At 42.0% G+C, this 25,166-nt stretch overlaps 1 long non-coding RNA gene and 1 other non-coding gene across 2 annotated transcripts; one reads left to right on the forward strand and one right to left on the reverse strand.

Moving 5' to 3' along the window:
• Window positions 1-12,684: 12,684 nt before the first annotated feature.
• LOC133057113 (uncharacterized) lies at window positions 12,685-21,849 on the reverse strand. The gene is made up of 3 exons (XR_009692970.1): window positions 21,687-21,849; window positions 21,447-21,524; window positions 12,685-18,791 (listed from the first exon to the last, which is right to left on the reverse strand). It is a non-coding gene; the product is annotated as an uncharacterized LOC133057113 (long non-coding RNA).
• Window positions 21,850-21,875: 26 nt separating this feature from the next.
• Window positions 21,876-21,949, forward strand: TRNAL-CAA (transfer RNA leucine (anticodon CAA)). The gene has a single exon. It is a non-coding gene; the product is annotated as a tRNA-Leu (tRNA).
• Window positions 21,950-25,166: the final 3,217 nt, after the last annotated feature.

Below are 25,166 nucleotides of genomic sequence, written 5' to 3' on the forward strand. Positions count from 1 at the left end.
TGAAAACTTGAATTTGAAAAGATACATGCACCCCAACATTCATAACAACACTATTTACAATAGCCAAAACATGGAAGCAACCTAATGTCCATCAAAAGATGAATGAACAAACAAGATGTGGTACATATGGAGACAATGGGACATGACTAAGTCATAAAAAAGAATGAAATACTGCCATTTGCAACATGGATGGACCTAGAGATTATCGTACTAAGTGAAATAAGTCCAAGACAAATATATGATGTCAGTTATATGTGGAATCTAAAAAAATGATATAAATGAACTTATTTACAAAACAGAAATAGACTCACATACATAGAAAATAGGGCTTCCCGGTTGGCTTAGATGGTGAAGCATCTGCCTGCAGTGCAGGAGACCTGGGTTCAATCCCAGGATTGGGAAGATCCCCTGGAGAAGGAAATGGCAACCCACTCCAGTACTCTTGCCTGAAAAATCCCATGGATGGAGCCTGGTAGGCTACAGTCCATGGGGTCACAGAAAGTCAGACATGACTGAGCAACTTCACTTTCTTTCTTTCACTTTCACATAGAAAATAAACTTATGGTTACCAAAGGGGGAAGGGATAATGGAATTTAGGATTAACAGATACACACTACTATATATAAAATAGATAAACAGGGCTTCCCTGGTGGCTCAGTGATAAAGAATGCCAATGCAGGAGACATGGGTTTGATCCCTGGTCCGGGATGATCCCACAAGCCTCGGAATAGCTAAACCCTTGCATCACAAACTTTAAGCCTCTGCTCTAAAGCCCAGGAGCTGTCACTACTGAAGCCCACACTCTCTAGAGCCTGAGCTCCACAACAAGAGAAGCCACTGCAATGAGAAGCCTTGCACCACAAGTAGAGAGTAGTGCCTGCTCTCCAAAACTAGAGAAAAGCTGTCACAGCAACAAAGACCCAGAACAGCCAAAAATAATAAGTAACTAATTTAGAAAAATAAGGACCTTCCATAAAGCACAGTGAACTATATACAGTATCTTGCAATAACCAATGATGGAAAAGAATTTTGAAAAAGGATGCATCCAATCTATCTATATAACTTATCACTTTACTGTATATCTGAAACTAGCACAACATGGTAAACCAACTATACTTCGATTTTTTAAAACACCCTGGATGCACTATTCAGTGCTTCAACAAGATCCTCTCTCTGTGATGCAACCTCTCAGGTTAATGGGATCCCTTTGCCATCGCCCACACTGTTTATTGTTCTTCGTACTTGGTTTTCTCTTACGCCACACCCCTACCCACAATGCTGTCCATGGGTCCAATGCCACTGAAATCCATAGTTGTGATGACCCTTTGGGGTCCCTAGAGCAAAAGTGTCCCTTTGTCTCTTGATGCTTAGTTCTGCTGCCAACACCCACACGTTCTCTCTCTAGATTTATCTTGGGCTTGTCATCTTCCTCCTTGTTCAAACTCTCTCTACCCCTGCAACAGTGAGTCAGTCATTCACATGATCCTTAACTTCACTACATTCATGCCATATACGAAATCATGATAAAGAGATGTTATTCAGGTAGGCAAAATACAGGCTTTGAGACACAGTTTAAAAGAACAATAACAACAAATCCAAACCTTACAAATACTGAACATAGCTTCCAAAGCCCTCTCGTATATACTAGCCATAATCAGAGTCTCTGGAAGCTTTAGCTGTCTCCAGCAGCTGCAGAAAAGACCTTCACAGGCGAAGGTGGCTCAAATGATTCAGTGGTTGCTCCAGGTTTACTCAGGTCAGAAGAGGGGAAACCAGATTAGCACCCACATCTTCAGACTCCTCCCCAGGCTCTCCTCATTTCAACCTGACTTACTTCCTAGAGTCTCACTGAATACACACCTACCTCCTTCTGGCTCAGTCGGTAAAGAATCTACCTGCAATGCAGGAGACCTAGGTTTGATCCCTGGGTCAAGAAGATTCCCTGGAGAAAAAAATGGCACTCCACTCCAGTGCTCTGGCCTGGAAAATCTCATGGAAAGAGGAGCCTGGCAGGCTATAGTCCATAGGGTCAGAAGAGTCGAACATGATTTGGTGACTAAACCACCCATCCATCCTTTAGTGGGGCTCTGTTTTGTCTAGGCCAGTTTTGCCATTATTTTGACCAACAATCAGTTCCAGAGAGGAAGTTTCAAATCTAACATCCAGAAAATCCACAGTTGGCTCACATGTACATAAAGTGTCTCCCATCTACTGGAATAAAATCCTGCATGATTAGTGTATTGGGGTTACCACCGGGCTTCCATACTTCAAGACCTGGTTCCAAAAAATCACATCTACGAAGCCTTCCATGCCTGCTCTCTTCTCATTTCAATCACTCCTTCACTGTCCTCCAGTGACCTTTGGCATTTGGGCTAATTTCACCTTTGGTATCTTGTATTCTGTTGTAAGAATATTTTTCATCTCCCCACCTAGTGATAAGAACCCAACCTGCCCTCAGGTGTGCCCAGAGCACTGCGCTAATCACAGATGGTCTGTACATGTTGACTAAGAAATGTTTACCTGGAAAAATCTTCTGTAATTAAGCTGAATTTTAATGTGGCCTTAAGGAACAGTATGTTAACCCAGAAGAATAATGGCAGAGATTTGGGACATAGGGTAAAGCTGGTTAAAACAGCAAATGTAGCCAGTTGGCTCCACAAAGCTCCTTCTATCGCATTGTTATTGTTTAGTCACTAAGTCGTGTCTGGCTCTTTTGCTACCTCTTGGACTGTAGACCTCCAGCCTCCTCTGTCCATGGGATTTTCCAGGCAAGAATACTGGAGTGGGTTGCCAATTCCTTCTGGAGATCTTCATGACCCAGGGATGGAACCCATGTCTCCTGCTTGGCAGGGTGATTCTTTACCACCGAGTCATCTGGGAAGCCCTTCTATCCCAATAGATCAACAGTTATCATGGGGTTGGTAACTTTTTCACAGGGTGGATAAGGAACCTTAGCTGACCCTACAGTCCACAAGTTCCATATAACATTGGAGTGTCAGTGAACCAAAATATAGCAACCAGAGGGATCAACCATCACGCCTGGTTAATTTGTTCTTTATTTTTTAATAAGGCCACCCCTGGATAAGCAGCAATCAATCTTATAAAACTATACCTTCTAGAAGACCAAATTAGACCTTTCCTTAGTAAGACTGAGTATGTAATTTGGCCTACTGTGCTAGACCCGAGGGAGGACATGATGATCCAGGGAGTATCTTTGGTGCCAAGATGTTGGAAGAGTCTGGGACTGTTTCCAGCACTAGTGGGCAAGGGTTTAAACTCTCCAGAGCCCAAAGATACAAGCAGCATCCCTGGAGGAGATGGACAAACACCTTTGATTGGGAAAATAGGTTACACCTCCCATCATCCTATGCTGCTTAATATGAGTTATCTATATAGTCAAAGCTACAGTTTTTCCAGTAGTCATGTATGGATGTGAGAGTTAGACCATAAAGAAGGCTGAGCACCAAAGAATCGATGCTTTCAAATTGTGCTGGAGAAGACTCTTGAGTGTCCCTTGGACTGCATGGAGATCAAACCAGTCAGTCCTAAAGGAAATCAACCCTGATTATTCACTGGAAGGACTGATGCTGAAGCTAAAGCTCCAATACTTTGGCCACCTGATGAGAAGAGTTGACTCACTGGAAAAGACCCTGATGCTAGGAAAGAAGAGAAGTGGGTGGCAGAGGATGAGATGGTTAGATAGCATCACAGACTCAATGGACATGAATTTGAGCAAACTCTGGGAGATAGTGGAGGACAGAGGAGCTTGGCATGCTGCAGTCCATGGGGTTGCAAAGAGTTGGATACAACTTAGCAACTGCACAGCAACAAAACAACTATTTAAGATGTAGGTTGTTGGGTAAGAAGAGAAAGGGGCTGAACCTGGAGGATACTGGGATTCATGGAGAGGGACATAAATAATTACGTTAGACCTTGTCAGAATCAGGGGACTCCTTTCCTTTGACAAGGCCCAAGTGTTAAACTATGTGAGACAGTGGACATTGCAGCTCCCTCAGAGACCAGTCAAAGGACTGTTTTGCCCTCTGGAACAACATACTTAACAACAGCACACAATGTTCAGGTATGACTAGGTTTGTTTCAGCCCTCAGCTTGTGGGACTAGCCTTCTACTCTAAAAACATATGAGAATGAATTCTGCTTTATATCCTGAGATGTAGAATGTCTGTCTTGTGGGGAGGAGACCCAAAGAGCTTTGCCTAAAGCCAGGCATCTGCTTCTAAGTGGGAGGTGTTCTAACTTCTGGGATAGATGATCAACAGAAATGACATCCATGAAAAACTCCATGACCTCCTCAGAAGCAGGTTTAACAGGCAGATCTGTACTTTAGTAGCAAAGTTAAACAACAACATGTCATAATTTTAGGGCAAAAAAAAAAAAAAAAAAAAAAAAATCCCAGGCTGCTTTGTAGACCAAATATTTCAGAGTTCCTGGAGGTAAGACAGAAACATCAGCGAAGCTCCCCAAGGGATTCCAATGTGCTCTCATGTTAAGAATCCCTGGTTAGGGACCTCCTGGTGGTCCAGTGGTTAAGACTGTGCTTCCACTGCTGGGGACATGGGTTCAATCCCTGGCTGGTGAGTGAAGATCCTGTATGCCTTGTGGTGTGGCCAAAAAATAATTTAAAAAAAAATTTTTTTTTTTAAGAATCCCTGGTTAGAAAACTGGGAAGCCACCTAGATCTGAGACCCAGCTGACTTCTCTGGAATTCAGGTGCTCCAGGCAGGTGTAGATACCTGAGTGAAAGTGGCCTTCTGACAGGAAAGAGGAATAAGGGCCATCGTACCTTGTAAAGGGTTAGGGCCCAGCCCCTGTTGTTGCAGAGAGGTGAAAAGACTATTAGCTTAAACACCATGAGACCCAGCTTCTGGTCCTGGCTCTACCATTTATTATTTCTGAGACTTGAATAAGTGACTTAACGTCTTGGCTCTAGGAAAATGGGCACGACTGCCCTCATCATGCCTAATGAGAAAACCACCACCATTACAAAGCTGATGGCTTTAGGCAAGAAATGAGTTTCTGGAGACATTACATAATTTAAGGTAATTTCCCCCAAAGGAAGAAAGATAAGGTGAGCTGGTATCATCACATGACTCATAAACCTACAATCAATGAATATGTTTTGCTCAAAGGCTATGTTTGTTGTCTATGTGATTTCACAAGGTTCTCTTTCCTAAAGGTATAGGATCAAGTGGCATAGTGATTGTTAAAACTTTTCTATGGAGTTTTATTACATCTTGCTTTCATTTTTCAATGCTAACATTAGCGTGCACGCTTGTGTGCTTAGTCACTGCAGTTGTGTCCGACTCTTTGCGACCCCATGGACTGTAGCCCACCAGGCTCCTCTGTCCATGGGATTCTCCAGGCAAGAACACTGGAGTGGGTTGCCATGCCTCCTCCAGGGGGTCTTCCCAACCCCAGGATGGAACCCATGCCTCTTATGTCTCCAGCATGGCAGGCAGATTCTTTACCGCTGAGCCACAGGGGAAGCCCAACATTAACACCATTACACAAAAATGCAAATATGAGGTTATAGAACATAAAAACATTTAAATGATAACAGTACACTTTTGCCATGTTTGTAATTCTTTGTTTTACTTATTTTAAATAAGCTTTTAACTTTAGAGCAGTTTTAGATTTATAGAAAAATTGCAGAGGTAGTACACAGAGTCTCATCTACCCCACATTGTTTCCCATATTAACTTCTTACCTGAGAATGGTACATTCTTACAATTAAGGAACCAACTGATACAGTTATTAACTAATGTCCAGTATCTTATTCAGACTTCCCTAGTGTTTATCTAGTGCTTTTTCCCATGCCAAGATCCCATCCAGAACACCACATTACTTTTAGTTGTCATGCCTCTTTAGGTTCCTCTAGGCTGTGCAGTACATTTAAAAATAACAATCCACAATATAACCACAGAAGGCAGGGAGCAAATCAAACCTGCCAAGTTCTCATGATACTCATAAAGGACTCAGTCATTTGTTTACCGGTTCATTAGGGTGAACAGTGTCCAACTTCCTCCATGAGCTTTCAAATTGCAATTCTTGAAATTTTGTTTTAATTGGAGGGGATTTGCTTTTTTCGCTTATTGCATATTAAATGAATTTTTATCACATGCTTTCAAATTATTCGACATCTCATAAAATGCATCCAGTAATACCACACTATTATAAGGCACTTCCCTTAGTGAGCAGAAGGCAGATTTCAGATTCCCAGGCCCACCTCGAGTGACAGTGTTTTTAAAAGGTCCAGGATGGGGGCAGAGCTATCTGTATTTTAATTCCCAGGTGATTCTGATGTCTTAGGGCTTCACTAAATATAAAAGTCACCTTAGGATGTCCCTGGTGGTCCAGTGGTTAAGAATACACCTGCCGATGCAGGGGACATGGGTTTGATTCCTGATCCGGGAAGATCCCACATGCCTTGGAACAACTATGCCTGTGAGCCACAATTAATGAGCCCAAGTGCTGCAATTATTGCAGCCCATGTGCCTACAGCCTGTTCTCTGCAACAAGAAAAGCGACCACAATGAGAAGCCCACGCACTGCGAAGAAGAGTAGCCTCCATTCACTGCAGCTAGAGAAAACCCGTGCACAGCAACAAAGACCAAGAGCAGCCAAATATATAAATTTTTTAATAAATAATATATAAAAGTCACCTTAACCCTGAGGAACAAGGCTTTCAATTTAAATTCAGTATCCAAGTAACATAACCAGCCTGGATGCTAAAATTCACACTCGAGAGGATGAATGATTCAGTGAACATATGCCAAGACACACAAGTATATAGGCATCCTTAACCTACATGCAGGAAGTGCTCCTAAATTTTATTTTTAGATTAGCTATTGAAACCAGAAATATATTTATTTACCCCTGGAACATTGTTATGACCATTGGGTAAGTTTTCTTGTGCCGTGCTACGCTTAGTCACTCAGTCATGTCCAACTCTTTGCTACCCCATGGGCTGTAGCTCGCCAGGCTCCTCTGTCCATGGGAATTCTCCAGGCAAGAATACAGGAGTGGGTTGCCATGCCCTCCTCCAGGGGACCTTCCCAACCCAGGGATCTTACTTGGGTCTCCTGCACTGCAGGCAGATTCTTTACCAGCTGAGCTACCAGGGCAGCCCAAGTTTTTCTAATAACCACCAAAATGTATTTTTCCCATAACACAATGATACATTTAAGTGTTTTCTAAAAAAAGTTTTAAAAAATAAAAAAAAAAATACAGGTGCTTTCCAGCATTGAGAACCACTGGTAAAGCATAGGCTTACAGACAGCCCTACAGTCTTCCACTTGGTAGCTCTGCATACCTGGGAAAATGACTTCAGCTTTGTATCTCAGTGTTCTCACCTGTAAAATGGGATAATATTAGTTGTGATGCACAGGCTCAGTAGTTGTGATGCATGGGCTTAGTTGCTTTGCATCATATGGGATCTTAGTCCCCTGACCAGGGATTAAATCCACATCTCTTGCATTGCAAGGAGGATTCTTAACCACTGGACCGTCAGGGATGTTCCAAATGGGATAAATTCGTAAATACATAGGATTCTTGTGAGAGCTGTGAGATAACGCACAAAAAGCTCTTAGCATATACCAGGCTCTAGAATGTGTACAATGGCAGTTAACTCTGAAGCAACTGCTGGTGCAAACAAGGGGAGGAGAGATGGTGCAGTGGTAAAGAATCCGCCTGCCAATACACGAGACGTAAGAGACGTGGGTTTAATTCCTGGGTTGGGAAAATCCCCTGGAGTAGGAGATGACAACCCACTCCAGCATTCTTGCCTGCAAAATTCCATGGACAGAGGAGCCTGGTGGGTTACACAGTCCATGGGGTCACAAAGAATCAGACATGACTGCATACACACATACACAGGCAAGAGTTGAAAGAAAGGGGTAGAAGGAAAGAGTGCTTGTGTGAGGATTGTCAAAGTATAATCACAGTAGGTGGAGAAATCTCAAAAGGCACCACAGCAAGAGATATGTTTACGTACGTGTTAAGGCATCCTCTCCCAGCTTGGGGATGAAGAGGCAGCGTCCTCAGTGGGCGTCAGGTGGCGCCACAAGCCTACAAACCAGAGTCCAGCTTTGTGTGGGAAAGTAGATGAGAAGGAATGAAAAAGTGAAATCTCAGAGCCCTTGTCAATCTGACACAGCTGCCACTTTGAATAGTGGCAGTGTCTTAAGTCAGGGGTTTCCATTTCAATAAACCCATAAAATTCAACATACAGACTATTCCACTCATCTAGATTCTTCATAATTACCAAGGGACATGTTGAAACATGCATACTGTTTGTATATTACTTAATATAAAAATAATATCATAACCAGCATCCCAAAGTAGGACAAGCTGTTTCTATAGGCAAATACGGCAGTGAAACAACAGCTCTGGTGGAGAAAAGAAAAGAGGAAAATGTGATGAACATTCGTGACAACTGTGGTGGAGATGAGTGACCCAATATCACCCAGCCCTCTTAGATTTCTCTGGTGGTCCACCAGTTAAGAATCTGCTTTCCAATACAGAGGGCATGGGTTTGATCCCTGGTCAGGGAAATAAGATCCCATATGCCATGTGGTACGGCTGAAAAAAGAAAAGAAGAGTACAATTCCCAGTTCTCTTTGAGCTGGTGTGGACACATAGCTAAGCCCTGACCTGTAGAACATGAATGGAAAGGGAAGGTTGTAGGAAATTCCCTTAAGAGACAGATGGCAGGCATCTTCCTCCATTCTCTGCCTACAACACGGTTTTGATGCCAGCCGTTCCACCTTATACCTGAAGGCAGGAGTTTCACCCTAGAGATAATCCCAGAAGACTGTGAGGGCTCTTTAGGAGCCCTGAATTGCCTACCTCTGGCCTTTTATGTGAGAAAAATAAACTTAAATCATGAGTAAGCCATTGTTATTTTGGGTATTTAGTTCTCACAGCCAAACATCATCCAACTGACATTTCACATAAGAGCCCTGGCTTTGTTTTTCATTTTATTTTTTGGCCACACCACACAGCATGTGGGATCTCAGTTCCTGACAAGGGACCAAACCTGTGCCTCTTGCCTCTTGCATTGGAAGCACAGAGTCTTAACCACTGGACCACCAGGGATGTCCCTCTAGCTTTGTTTTTAAAGAATAACTTTTGTATTTTAAAAATATTTGGATAAAGAAAATGGAAGATAAGAGACTTCCCTGGTGCTCCAGTGGCTAAGACTCTGTGCTCCCAATGCAGAGGTCCCCGGGTTCGATCCCTGGTCAAGGAACTAGATCCCACATGCAGAAACTAAAGATCCTGCGTGGTGCAACTAAGACCTGATACAACCATAAAAAAAAAAAGAGAAGTAGAGAAGATGGTGACAGAGATGTAAAGACAACTCTCAAACTTATAAGACTGAGGAGCATCATAAGGAGAAGGGGGAAATGTCAACAATAATACATTAAAAATGTTGCTAATTGGAGTCTTCTTTCAGTGCAGTCTGAGAAGAGGGAAAGTCCGGAGTGGGAGGATTAAAGACCTACAAAACTCCTGCTGTTGAAACAAGCTGGGCTCTCCCACTAACTCTGAATTACTCACCAAACTAGTAACCAGTGGGGTGTCATCAAGGTCACTGGTTTCTGAGATGAGAAAGTTAACAAGTAGAGGTGAAGTTTAAGGTATTAATCATTCAATATTGAGTCACCATGGACACTTTTCCAACAAGTAGTTCACTTTTATATTTACTGAACTTTCTGGGATGGTAGTAAAGACTGTGAGATAATACATTATAATTACGTATTTCACGAGCGTGTGTGCTCAATCATGTCTGACTCTCTGCGACCCCATGGACTGTAGCCCGCCAGGCTTCTCTGTCCATGGGATTCTCCAGGTAAGAATACTGGAGTGGGTTGCCATTTCCTCCTCCAGGGGATCTTCCTGACCCAGGGATTGCACCCAGTTCTGCACTGGCGGGCAGATTCTTTATCACTGCAACACCTGGGAAGCCCACTTACATATTTAGTAGTAGTCTTTTCCTCTGGGAAAAGGAATGCTTTGATAGTAAAGACCAGAGGCCCATTAAGTGGGAAAATCACAGATGGGTTCCTCCCAGAACAACAAATGAGGCCCAACAGTAAACGAGGCCCTTAACCGTGCCTCTAGTCTAGAGATATCCTTTGCTTGACATTTGGTGTTAGCAATATATAGACAACTATAGCTGTTTGTGCTCTTTTTTATTTGCTTTTGAACTTCTATCTTTGGGTACTTATAATTGATTTAAAAATAAAGTTCTGTGGCTGAGATTTTTTTAATTTCTTAAATAGAAGTCCTTCGAACTGCCTTGGATCCAAAACAACCTGCATCCTGTCCTGCTTTTCCTGGGTACTCCAGCAAGAATATCTATATTGGAGTCCTCAAGACCACTCTCAGATTTGATGATTTGCTAGCAGGACTCACCAAACTCAGGAAGCAGGTTTATTAAAGTGAAAGGATGCAGATTAAAATTAGCAAGGAGACGGGCTTCCCTGGTGGTCCAGAGGTTAAGACTCTGCATTTTCAACTGCAAGTGGCAAAAAGTTCTATCCATGGTCAGGAAGTTCCACATGCCATGAGGGAAAGAAAGAAAAGAAAAATCAAAAATCAAATCAAAGAAAAAAAAAATTAGCAAAGAGAAAAGGTGCATGGGGTGGAGTTCAGGAGAGACTAGACACAAACTTCTGGTTCTCCCTTTCCTGGGGAATCAAACAGACAGTGCATAATTTTCCCAGCAACAATGTAGGACAACACATACATGTTGCTGCCAACCAAGGAAGCTCAAGCCTTGCAGTTCAGGATTTCTGCCGGGGGTCAGTCATGGAAGCATGGAGTGCCAGTGTGACTGACCTTAACTATTTAGTCTTTGGCCCAGAGGCAGTGTGGCCCAAGCCCCTAGGCATACAAAAACAGGTGTTCAGGGAGGGGGGATCGGGATGGGGAATACGTGTAAATCTATGGCTGATTCATATCAATGTATGGCCCAAAAAAATAATAATAATAATAAAAAAATAATTTAAAAAAAAAACAGGTGTTCACCATGCATCACATTGTTAACATAAACTATCTGGTATGGCCCAAGGCCTCAGATATACAAATTCTCTTAGCAGGCAAGATATCCCAAGGGCTCAAAGGTTATCCCCCAGGATCTGGTTAAGGGCCAGCCTTGGAAATCTTGGGAATGGGCAGAGTTTGGCAGCCCAGACCACCAAATTCTCCCTCTATTGTTATAACAAAGCCATAAAAAGTAATAATAATAACCCCAATACCTTTATGATAAAGAACCATTACGTGAGCTAGCTTCTGAAGACCTTGGGAAGAATCCAACCAAACCTTTTTTTTTTTTTTTTTTTTTTAAGATTTTTGATGTGGACTATTTATAAAGTCTTTATTGAATCTGTTACAATGTTGCTTCTTTTTATGTTTTGGTTTTTAAACCCAGAGGCATTGCAGGATCTTAACTCCCAGACCAGGGATTGAAACCACACCCCCTGCACTGGAAAGCAAAGTCTTAACCACCAGATTGCCAAGGGAAGTCTCAAAGCATGCGTCTAACAGTGATGTGTCAAGCATGGTGGCACTTAGTAAATGAGTCCGTGGACACAGGGAGGGCCATTACTGGTGCCTCAGAAGATGGGAGATCTGTGTCTTAGAGCCACTCAGTTTTTCCAACCGAGGCCCTGTGACTAAGCCCATTCCTACAGCTCTTCCCCTCAGCTAGCCTCCTCCCAAATGTTTCCTTCATTTTTTCCTTCCATCCCTTCCTCTCTGCTCCAGCTGTTCCAAGACCCCCTAAAATCCAAATTTCCATTCAGTCCCCTCCAAGCAAGCCATCCAAGCTCTAGGGCTTCCCTGAAGGGCCAGGACTAGACTGAGCCAAGAGAGGCACAAGGTCCTGCAAGAGATCAAATGCCTCCAGGAATTCCGTACCTCAGACATTCACTCTCGTCCTGGCCTCACATTCTGTCTTGAAAGGGTAACTACTTGGGAAACTGTACCCCCAGTCTTGCATGTGTTGAGAGGAAATGGGCAAGTTTGAAAAGAAACACAGAAGCTGGGTTCTGGTAAACAATCGAGCATTAATTCTCACAAGCATGAATGCATCTTCACATCCTCCTCTTTAATATACACTACCCCAGTGGCTAATTCAATCAACATTAACTTTCAGAAAATAACTTTATTAGTCAGCATTCACTTCTCTCATTTTTACCAGGGACAATCCACCCTTTAATCCTTTCAAAGGTATGAGGGCTCTTGTATCACAGAACCCTGGAATCTTTCTTCCCAATATAAACTACTTCTTGGTGGTAGAAAGCTTACCGGGACCCTTCAGTTCAAGGTCTTCTTGCATTTCCCTAATTCCAGGTAGAAAATTACTACAAGAGCTATCAGGAGCTCTGACCCTGATTGACAAGGACATTTGAGCTACTTACATGGCACGACAAGTCAGAAAGCTTCCATTAATTTCCAAGGATTATGTCCAATGCTTTTCCAACCAGCATGGTACTTCTGATGATTTAGAAAGAGGAAATGTAAACAAACTTTCTTCCACATTTACCATTTGATCAAGGACTCATGTAAGAAATGTATGAACTAAGGCAGTGCATACAGGGATCTGCCGGCAGCTTCGCATCACAAAATAAATACACAGAAACATTCCAGTTGCTCAAGTTTTTATTCTCTCTTTTTTCAGAAGCAGATTCTCAGGCACAAGTCTAGTGAGGGTATCACCACATTCATTACATTCATAAGATTCTTCCCCAAAATGAAGTCTTTGATGTTGTTGTAAAGCTTCACCTAGGTCAGCGAGCATGTCCACAGTTTTGTTCTTTTTTTTTTTTTCATGTCCACATTTATTACAGCCAGTTTCTCTCCTGTGTGAATTCTCTGGGTTTCAACCATCAGTATAACTGAAGACCCTCCAACACTTGGTGACGTTATTCACAGGGTTTCTCTCCAGAATGAATTGTTTGATGTTCAAGAGCTGATTAAAGGTTCTATAGCATTCAATAAATTACAGGGTTTCTCTCATGAGTAGACTCAGTGATATAGAATGAGATGTGGGCTCTGAGGAAAGGTTTTCCTGCAGTCATTATATTTAAATGGTTTCTCTTCTAACATGAAGTCTCTGAACTGTTAAGAATTATATCTAAATGTTTTAGATAATGCTGAATTATATCTAAATGTTTCCCCACACTCATTACATTCATAAGATTTTTTCCAGTATGAATTCACCGATGTTCAATGAGACCTAAGCTGTAGCTGAGGGCTCTTCCACACTCAACATACTCACAGGGGTTTGTCTCAAATGAATTTTCTGATGTTGAACAAGGTATGAACTCTTCTAGAAACTTTTCTCACACTCATTACATTCCTATGGCATTTTCCACTGTGAATTCTCTGATGTTCAGCGAGTCAAGATTATCACCTAAAAAAGTTTCCCCACATTCCTTACATTCATTGGGTTTTTTCCACTATGATTCAACAACACCTAACAAATTCCAATTTCCCTTTGAAAACTCTCATAAAATTCATTGTTTATGATTTTTCTCCAGCATGAATTATCCTATGTGGAATATGATATACATTTTTTGGCCCTACATGTCACATTTTCACCCAGCTCACTGGTAAAAATTTTTTTAAAAATTGATAAAACTTTGTTGTTGGGGGGTGGGGGGACATGAGCCCTTGTTCATTACTTGAGGAATGCAAATTGGCACAAATTCCAGGAACAAATTTTCCCAATCAAAAAACGTGTCTACTTTTGACAGAGAAATTCTACTTCTAAGAACATGTTCTACAGATAGACTTTATTGTGTGTAAAATCACAGTTGTACAAGGTTATTTAGTGCAAAATTGTTCATAATAGCAAATGGTTTGAAACAGTCTAAATGGATCAAAGGGAAGTGGTTAACTAAATTATGATACAAGCATAAAATGAGACACTTTGTAGCCATGACTAAGAATGAGGAGGCTCTGTATAAACCAATATGGAACGACCTTAAAAATGAAAATAAGGTTCAGAATAGTCTTTACTGAGCATTATCAATTGTGAACTGAACATAACCAAAAACACACAAACAAAAACAAAGTGGGGTGGGTGGGAGGGAGGTTCAAGAGTGAGGGGACATATGCTTATTTATGGCTGATTCACACTGTTATAGGGCAGAAACCAACACAACACTGTAAAGCAATTATCCTCCAATTAAAAATAAATTAAAAAAAAAAACAGAGGGAGGAAAATCCCACAGATATGACTGTATACGCACAGCCTATCTCTAACAGGATTGAGATCCTTATTCTAGGGGGAAAAGCTGGGTGCTGGTACCATTTAGTTTCATTTTCTGCACCACACAAAATTATTGCTCATCTTAAAAATTAAATTGAAAAACCTGTGACATCTAGAAAAGAGACAAATGCAGAGATGTGAATTCAGGCAGGTGAGGTTATGACAGAGCAAGGAAGTTAAGCGAGTGCATTATTTAAAACTGTAATCTGTTGCCCTTTCTGGTCCCACAGCTACAGGGCTTGGAAACTGACATTCTAAGGTAAAAGCTAAACAAGCTGAAAAATCAAAAACTTCTGAGATCCATAAAAGAAGTGAGGTCATAGGGCAAACAACTACCCCCCAAAGTTGGAGAAACAGGTAACTGCAGAGAATCACAATACACTGGGGCAGAAACCTCCACTGGAACCAGTGTTGGGCTAGGGACACTGGAACTGAAACTTGGAGAATTACTGGAAACAATTCCGAGAGTGTGGACAAGTCTAAGAGTTAAATCTTCAAAAGGACATGGTTACAAGGGTGGGCGGGGCATGCTTTTGTGAATTTTATCTTCAAGAACTCAATCAACTTCTTGCAGTAATACTGGAGAAAAAAGTCCTTGTGCTTGTAGCTAGGGAAGAAGAAAAGGAACTATTTTGAAATACTGCAGAGCACTTGGTTCTTAACAAGGACTACCCTCAGGAGAAACTAGCTAATTAGAACTTAACCTGCCAGGGTTTCATCAAGCCTAACAGACCTGCAGAAAGGGAAATACCCAACTTCAGCCTCCTATAACCATTCTGTCCCACCCAAGTGGGTCAGAAAAAAGGTAGAGAGAGAAAAAAAAAAAAAAAACCTGAGAAACACTTATGAAATTCACAATGCAGAGGCACAGGCTCACTAAATGACTGAGACCTAATCACTGGCCAATAAAACACTCCCTGTCAGGAGTCCCCTGGTGGTCCAGCGGTTAGATTCCCTGCTCTCACTGCTGAGGGCCCCAGTTTGATCCCAGGTCAGGGAACTAAGACTCCCACATGCCTGTGGTCAAAAAACCAAAACATTTTTAAAATGGGAGCAATCTTGTAACAAATTCAATAAAGATTTTTTTTGAAGATTTTTTTTTAATGGTCCACATCAAGACAAAAATCTTTAAAAAAAAAAAAAGTTACAAAGCATACTAAGAGCACACGAAGCTTCAAGAGACAGAGCAAGCATCAGGACCAGACATGGAGGAATGTCGGAATTATCAGACAGGGAATTTAAAACAACGAAGGACTCTAATATAATCGGTAAAACAGATAGTGTGCAAGAAGAGATGGGCAATGTAAGCAAAAGAGATGTATATTCTGAGAAATAACCAAGAAGGAATACTAACACGATCAAACACTCTAACAGAAATGAACAATGCTTTTGATGAGCTTGTGAGCTGACAGGGCAGAGTTGAGGAAGAATCTCTGAGCTTGAAGGATATCTCAAGAGAAAACTCCAAATTAAAAATCAAAGAAGAAAAAAATAATAATAAAATAATAAAAATAAAAATCAAAGAAAACAAAGACTAAACTACAGAAACAAAATATCCAAGAACTATGGGACAACTACAAAAAGTGTGACAACTGTAATGGGAATTTCCTCAAATTGATTAACATCAGACACAAGATGGCAGATCCAGAAAGCCAAGAGGGAGCAAGCAGGATAAATGCCCCCTCCTCAAAAAAAAAATTAAAAAAAAACTATACCTAGGCATATCATTTTCAAACTACATAAAATCAAACATAAAGAAAAATTCTGAAAGAAGCCAGAGAGAAAACACACATCACTTACAGAAGAGCAAAGATAAAAATTACATACAAAAAAAAAAAAATTACATACAACTTCTCAGAAACCAATCAAGCAAAAGAGTAAAGTGAAATATTTAAAGTGTTGAGGAGGGCTTTCCCTGGTGGTCCAGAGGCTAAGGCTTCGCCTTCCAATGCAGGAGGTGCTGGTTCGATCTCTAGTCAGGGAGCTAGGATCCCACATGCCTCACAGCCAAAAAAACAAAGTATAAAACAGAAGCAATATTGTAACAAATTTAACAAAGACTTTTTTTAAAAAAGGCTTCAGAGTAGCATCAATCATATAAAAAGATAGGGGACTAAACAGCTAGCTTAGAAGACACCTCACCAAAGAAGATACACAAATGACAAACATATAAAAAGATGCTCCACATCATATGTCATCGGAGAAATGCAAATTAAAGCAACAATGAGACACCAATAAAACACCTATTAGAGGAACCTTAACTGATGGTCCAGAGACTGACTCCATGTTCCCAATGCAGGGTGCCTGAGTTCAATCCCTGGTGAGGGAACTAGATCCCGCAAGCGGCAACTAAGACCTGGAGCAGCCAAGTATATAAATATTGAATTAAAAAAAAAAAAAACACCTATTAGAATACCCAAAAGCCAGAACACTGACAACACCAAATGCTGGCAGGAACACGGAGCAAAAGGAACTCTCATTCATTGCTGATAGGAATGCAAAATGGTACAGTCACTTTGAAAGACAGCTGGCAGTTTCTTACAACGCTAACCCTACACTTACCATACGATCTATCAATCACGTTCTCAGTATTTACCCAAAGGAGTTGAAAACTTACATCCACACAAAAACCTGCAGGTAGATGCTGAAAATAATTTTATCAACAATTACCAAAACTTGGAAGCAACTAAGGTGTGCTTGAGTAGATGAATGGATTGACTGTGGCTCATCCGGAAGATGGAGGATTATTTATTGCCAGAAAGAAATGAGCTATCAAGCCATGAAAAGACATTAAGAAAACTGAAATACATATTATTTAGTGAAAGAAGTCAACTTGAAAAAGTCACATACAGTATAATTCCAACTCTATGACACTCTGGGAAAGGCAAAACTATGGAGGCAGTAAAAAGATCAGCCAGGGGTTGGGAGGAAGGTGGGATGAACAGGAAGAGCACAGAGGATTTTTTGGGCAGAGAGTGTGGCTGAACCACACTGACTCCATACTGTCAGTTCCATCTTAGGCCTGCAGTTCTCCCCTCTCGTTACTGAACTTAAGCCTCTTCACAAAGAATGTGCCCAAGCCAGGGAAGTTCTCTGTCAACTTTTACCCTTACCTTCATCTGATATGAAAACTGAAAGAATGCCTTTTGCTGATGCAGATTATGATACCCCCCGAGGGTAGGAAAAAACCAGGGTTCCAGTCTGTGCAGTCCTGCTTCTCACATGCTAGTCAGATTCTTTTTTTTTTCAGATTCTATTTTTAGCTTTGGCCCCTTTCCATCCCTCTGTACCTTCTGGACTGTCCAGCTGCTTATATGTAAATTCCCCACAAGAAACTTCGTAATTGTAGTTTAGGAAGTTGCCCCTTCATTTTTCTAACTCAAAGTTCCTTCTCAGTTCAGAGGATATTATTCAATATCTTCCTTTTCTTGGATCAGCTTTATATGACACTATGGTGGATACATGTCATCATACACTTGTCCAAACATACAGAATACACAGCACCAAGAGTGAACCCTAATGTAAACTATGGACTTTGGATGCCAAAGATGTGTCAGTGTAGGTTCATCAATTGTAACAAACGTACCAAGCTGATTGGGGGCGGGGGCAGGGGCAGTGCTGCTAATGTGAGAGGCTGAGCACACCAAAAGCGAACCCTAATGTAAACTATGGACTTTGGATAATGTTGATGATGTGTTAATATAGGTTCATCAATTGTTAACAAATGTACCAAGCTGACCAGGATCGGGGGATGTTGATAATGTGGGAGGCTGCACGTGTGTGGAGACAGGAGGTCTATGGGAAATCTCTGCATTATCTTCTCAATTTTGCTGTGAACCTACAACTGCTCTAAAAAGCAGGGGTGGGAGGAAGGCTCAAGAAGGAGGGGATATATATATATATATATAATTATGATGATTCCCAATGTTGTACAGCAGAAACAATACAACATTGTAAAGCAATTATCTTCCAATTAAAATTTTTTAAATACAAAAAAATGCTCTAAAATCTTTAAATTGTGATCTTTCCCATAATTCCCTCTTATTCTCTTTATTTTTCTCCATAGAATTTGTCACCATCTGACATACTATGTATTTCACTTATTTGCTTTGTTTATTGCTTTTTCCTTTCATGAGAATGTTCACTGAGGGAAAGAATTTTTTTTTCTTACTGCTAAGTATTAGTATTTAGAACCTAGGAAAGCACCTGGCACACAGCAAGTGTTCCATAAATAATTGTAGACTAAAAGTACAGTTAGGACATACCTAATATGCTTCCTCTTCATCTTCTGTAGGAGATCTTTTCTCTACCTCGCAAAGTAGACCCACAAATCCAGGCAAAGTGCTCCCCAGGTAATTGTGGGGGTCCCCAAAGGAGGTCTTACATGTACCAATGAGCAAGAATGGTGAGTCAAGACAGACACCAGACATTTCATGCACTTTTCCTGCTCAGGACTCCTTCTGCTGGGTATCAGCTTGTCCTGGTTCCTAGGAAAAAAAACAGTGTCAGCCATTATTCCTCTGTTAAATGCCCCAAATCTTTGAAAGCTGTATAAAAACTGCTACAGAGTTATAAAATATTAATGCTATAAGAGATCTTTAAAATCAACTACTCCTGGGACTTTCCTGGTGGTTCAGTGGATAAGAATCCGTCTGCCAATGCAGGTGACATGAGTTCAATCTCTGGTGCAGAAAGAGTCCACATGTCACAGAGGAACTAAGCCCATGTACCATGACTACTGGGCCAGCACTCTACAGCCTTGAGCTGCTACTGAAACTCCTGCACCTAGAGCTTCTGCTCCACAACCAGAAGCCACCGCAGTGAGCAGCCCATGAACCACAATGAAGAGTGGCCACCGCTTGCCACAACTAGAAGAAGCCTGTGTGCAGCAGCGAAGACCCTGTGTAGCCAAAAATAAAACAATTTTTAATAAAATAAAATAAAATTAACTAGTCCAAGCCTCACTTCTCATACTTGCACACAGTTAGACATAAAAAGTAGGAGTTTTGCTCATAGCTCAGTTTGGTGTGCAAGCCAAGCCTATAACCAAGAGCCAGGACTAGACTCCTGAGGGTCCCAAGACTCAACAGTTCGCTTAACTGTATCCGTAGTAGTTCTGTTGTACTTTTTTGCTTGGTTCATCGGTTGTTAGTTTTTCTTCAGTTTTAATCTTTGGCTGGGTTGTGTGGCATGTGGGATATTTGTTCCCTGACCAGGGATGGCCCCCTGCATTGGAAGCACAGAGTCTTGACCACTGGACCCCCAGGGAAGACCCTATCTTTAATTTTCAAAGCTTGGTTTTCTGCTGTACTAATGGGAGAATAAATCAGCATTGTCATTTGGGAAAGAAACAAGAGCCTTAAATGTGTCCATACACTTTCATGCAATAATTGTATTTCTGGGAATTTATTCAGGGAAAAAAAAAAAAGGCCAAAAATTGAAAACTTCTGCAATGGGTCCTTACTGCTTTTACCTACCCAGTGTTTCTTTTCCTTTTGCTGGTAACTGGATCCTTCTTTCATCTACCAGTTTATGCCAGCAGATCTTGAGACTTTCCCCAAATACTTACAACTAACAACACTTAAAATATGCTTACTTTTCATAACTGACAAACAGTATACCTCTGATGTTTTCATTTGTCTTTCCTTGATATCTAGTCAGGGAGAGTACTTTTTCCATATGCTTATTGGCCACTTGTATCTCCCATTTATTTATTGAATAATCCTTCCATCTGCCCCTTCCCATCATTTTGTACTATGACTTTTGTCATTCTCACACTACTAGGGGTGTCTCTGAGGTATGTCTCTTTTCTTATTAACCTCGCTGTGCTCACAGGCGTGGCATCCTGAGCTGAGCCTGGGTGAAGATGAGTATTTCCACAAATAGGAATGGGGCAAGGATGGCTCATCCAGTCTGTAGGAACAGGGTGGACAGGCTGTGTTGACAAAGGGGCACACACTGTATGACAACACAGTGCTTCTCAAACCTTTTAATTCTTAATTTTACTACTCAGGAAATCTAAATTGTGGGGCCCAACATATATTTTAAAACATTTTTCCAGTACAAATACTTGCTTTTTAATTGTGTCAATAAAGACATTTGGCAAGAGGAACGCTGTCAATATCACTGTGTTTTTAAAAAGAAGGAAAAGGAGGAGGGAAGAAAATAATTTCAGAATGAAGGAAAGGCCTCCCTGACGAAAGTAACCTTCTCACATGTGTGCACACATACCATCCAGGGAACCCAGGGGTCGGGGCAAACCCCAGCATGCAGGATGTGTTTAGAAACTCCTGCAGTAAGAGAGGAGAAACAGAGAAGTAATAGAGGAGAAATGGGGTGGATCAAGCCTTTTCCCCACGGGTTCCAAACGTGCCTGAGCAGGGAGAACAACAAGGCTAACCTCCAAATTTCTTCAGGCCTGTTTGTCTTCTTCAATCAATACTCAGCTTTCCAACCCCCGAATGCTGCTTTTGGTGGTGCCCTGTCTCCATGGTTACCGTCCTGCCCTCCCTCTCAGCCGCAGGGGAGCATTCAGTGTGTGATGGTGGTAAACTGCAGTGTTCTTTTGTTGTTATTCTTGTTAAAAATTTTTTATTTCATTTATGTTTTCATTTATCTAGGCCTAACTGTGTGGGATGCGGGATCTTAGTTCCCCAATTGGGGATTGAACCCGTGCTCCCTGCAGTAGAAAGCACGGAGTCTTAACCACTGGATCACCAGGGAAGCCCGTGCAGTGTACTTTGAATAGAAATATAAAACCTTCTCAGGAAGCAGTTACGTTTTCCAAGCGTCTCTTCCCCCTTCTCTTTCCTTTCCCCCTTGGCAACGCTGTAGAGAAGCAGGAACAGGCCCCCAGCCTTGAAGTTCCTCTGATTGTCCAGTTCTCCGTGGAAAATCTTATTATTTGTTTGTCAGAACAAAGACAAAATCAATGTCCTTAAAAGGAGACAGGCAACTGCAGAGGACGATGATGCTCACCCAGGCAGCCTCCTCCTTTCCCCACTCCGGCCAGAATGAAGCAGAGGACGGGCAGACATGCTCAGGCTGTGCCTGGGAAGACCTCAAAGAAAGGAGTCTGTAGTCTCATCCCCTCCTTGGAAGAAAGTGGGGTTTGGAAAGACCCCCTTTCCCTCAGGACTTACCCCCAGGTACCAGACGCAGGGACTGTGAAAAGAATCACCACCTTATGACCAACCCAGGCCTTACAAAAGGAAAAGATTCTGAAAAAAAAAAAAAGAAACGAGTCTGAAACAAGTCATTTGTGGTGGAGGGCAGCAAAACAGGCCCAGCGCCACCAGTATACAGCTTCACTGTGCTTGACAGCAAGCAGAGAAACACGATCAGAGCAACATGTTGCTTCTCCCTTTCACTCCACTAGTTACCTCATCTGACCCCTTCTCTCTGCAGCATCTCAACTTCTTCCATCTGATAGTCCAACCTCACCCGGTGGAATTAAAAAACCTATATACCAGATACCTCTGGCTTAGATAGAAGTGCTTGAGAAAGGCAAGTCCTGGGTAGTCATTAACCTTGGTTTTTCAGAAAGATAAGAAAATAGGTGAGGAGGGACTTCCCTGGTGGTTCAGTGGCTAGGACTCTGTACTCAAAATACAGGGGGCCCCGGGTTCAACCCCTGGTCAGGGAACTATTATAGATCCCACATCCTGTAACTACGAGTTTGCATGACACTACTAAAGTTTCCAGATGCCACAAAGAAGATCAAAGATCCTGTGTGCTGCAACTAAGACCTGGTGCAGCCAAGTAAGTACATAAAATAAATATTTTTGAAATAGAAATAGGTGAGGAAATGTCTACATATTAGAGGCCACAAAATATAAGTTAAATCTTTATTTATTATTTATTCTGTATCCTGTCCTGCTAAAACTGGGATTCAAAATCTTTTCATTTTCTTTTTTGTTTTTTACCTTCTCATTTTATTCATTTTCTTCAATTGAAGTACAGTTGACGTTGTGTTAATTATATTAATTTAAGGTGTACAGAAAAGTGATTCAGTTACACACATATTTATATATGAAAGCTGAATATACATATTCTTTTTCAGATTCTTTTCCCTTATAGGTTATTACAAAAGACTAAGGATAGTTCCCTGTGCTATACAGTAGGTCCTACTTTTAGTTTTCCTAAAAGGTCAAAGAGCTTTTTCCATCAATATTAGAAGGGCTGTTTTCATAATTCTAAGTATCATTTGCTGTAACCCAGAGCTTGCGACTGTTACAGGAATCTACGTTTGTTTGACTGCTTGGTATAGAAAACTGTCTTCATTTCACTTAAGTTGAAAAGTGTGTTAATCACCACAGGACGTTGACTTTACTCAGGGACCTGAGTGGGTACGTGTCATTATAAACCTTCTGTAACATGACTGCTCTATTTCTACTTAACTTCACTAATAAAATAACCTCTGTGGGTTCTCAGAAACCCAGCTAAAGGCATTCCTTCTTGTAAAAACAAAACAAGTGCAAATTAACAGATAAATCTCTGAGATTAACTGGAAAACACAATGTAGAATCATTTTTCCAAGATAAACCTAAACCAAGGAATCCATGCAAATACCTAGGACAATGTAAAGCTCTCTGGACTTCCCTGGTGGCACAGTGGTTAAGGAGCCACCTGCCAATGCAAGAAACATGAGTTCGACTCCTGGTCTGGGAAGATTCCACATGCTTCGGGACAGCTAAGCCCTCATGCCACAACTACTGAGCCCATGTGCTCTAGAGCCCATGCCCTTCGACAAGAGAAGCCACCACAAGGGGCAGCCCTCGCTCATCGCAACCGGAGACAGCCCTCACGCAGCAATGAAGACCCAGCACAGGCAAAAATTAATTAATTAATTTAAAAAATAAATAAAGCTCTCACATCTCACTAGTGGTTTGGCCACCTCAGACTTGGGTATGAGGGAAGAAGCCACTAAACCAGGGAGGGGAAAATTCCAATTACCCGTTGGTGTTTCAATACTAATGACAGTATGTTCTGCTCTGATATTTTGAAGGAAGACTGAACTAGCACCGGGCTTCCCTGGTGGCTCAGACGGTAAAGAATCTGCCTGCAATGCGGGAGACCCGTGTTTGATCACAAGGTCGGGAAGATCCCCCGGAGAAGGACATGGCAACCCACTCCAGTATTCTTGCCTGGAGAATTCCATGGACAGAGGAGTCCGGCAGGCTATAGTCCATCAGGCTGCAAAGAGTTGAACACGACTGAGAGAGTAACGCACTCTGGACTAGCACTAGCCAGGCTAAGTGCTCACTGACTCAATACAGCCTTGTGCAGTAGGTACTACTATTCCCATTTACTGCTGGGGAAGCTGATGAACAGAGAGATTAAGTAACTTGCCCAGAGTCACACAGCTAATGAGTGGCTCAGAGTCCATGCATGGGCCACAACTCTTTACTGAATAAAAGGGAATCTTTCAGTCAACAAATATTTGAGCATCTGCCATAAAGTAGGTAATAAAGAAGCTCCACAAATATGATCTTTGCTCTCAAGGAGGGAAAAATTATTGGGGGTAATTTAGTAGGAGAAACAAGATAAACTCATAAGAAAATGGTGAAGCAGAACAAAATGAAGTTTCCTAAGAGCAGGCATGCGTGCTAAATCGCTTCAGTAATGCCCAACTCTTTGTGACCCTATGGTCTGTAGCCTGCCAGACTCCTCTGTCCATGTGATTTCCCAGGCAAGAATACTGGAGTGAGTTGCCATGCCCTTCTTCAGGGGATCTTCCCAATCCAGGGAATGAACTCAGGTCTCCCACATCAGATTCTTTACCATCTGAGCAACTGGGGAAGCCCCTTCCTAAGAGAGGTATATACATTTTTCCATAGGGGTTCAGAGCAAACAGGTGACACTCTCACTTCACATCTGGATTGGAAGATGAAGGTTTCACTCAGGAGATGGGATCTGAGCTGGATCTAAAAGGATAGCAGTATTCTTACATATATAGATATATATTTTATTTATTTTTGGCTGTGCTGGCTCACTGTTACTATGTGGGCTCTTCTCTAGTTGCGGTAAGCAGGGGCTATATTCTAGTCGCAGTGCACAGGCTTCTCACTGCAGTGGCTTCTCTTGCTGCAGAGCAGAGACTCTAAGGTGCGCGGGCTTCAGTAGTTGTGGCTCTCAGACCCTGGAGCACAGGCTCAACAGTTCTAGTGCAGAGGGCTCAGTTGCTCTGAGGCACGTGGGATCTTTGCTCACCAGGGATTGAACCCATGTTTCCTGCACTGACAGGTACATGCTTTATCACTGAGCCGCCAGGGAAGCCTAAGGACAGCAGTATTCTGACCAGTAGATATCTGGGGAAGGACAGAAGTGGTTCTAGGCCAAAAAAAAAAAAGGAATGACATTAGGGAGTCCCATCCAGCCAGTGGGTATCCTGGTGGACCACAGTGGATCAGATGGAACAAATCATGAACCAGGACCAGATCCCCTGATCCCCCACCTTGGGATCCCTCCCCTACTGTTCACTGCCTTGTTCGTCAGAACACTCACCTGGAGATGACTCATGCTTTTGTGCTTGACGAAACCTCCCTGGGACTCAAGGGCTTTAGTTTGGAAGGAAGTGACTCCTTCCTGGGCTGCTTCCTTATCTGGAGGTGAATTTCTAGCTCTGGCCTGGTGCCAAGAAGCTGAGAGTGATTTGATGCTAGTCGTTTACTGCTCTTATGATCTCTGCCACACCCACCTTGATATACCCCTTTTATAAGCCTCATGATGGCTTCTCTCTCCTGCTAGTGTTTATTAGAGGAGAATCTGGGTCTGACTCAAAGATAAAAGGTTTAGTCCATAATCACAGAGAGGCCAGAGTCAAGGGGAGATGACAAACACAAATTCATAACCACATCATC

The sequence above is a fragment of the Dama dama genome, chromosome 5, assembly GCF_033118175.1.
Source record: "Dama dama isolate Ldn47 chromosome 5, ASM3311817v1, whole genome shotgun sequence".
NCBI lineage: Eukaryota > Metazoa > Chordata > Mammalia > Artiodactyla > Cervidae > Dama > Dama dama.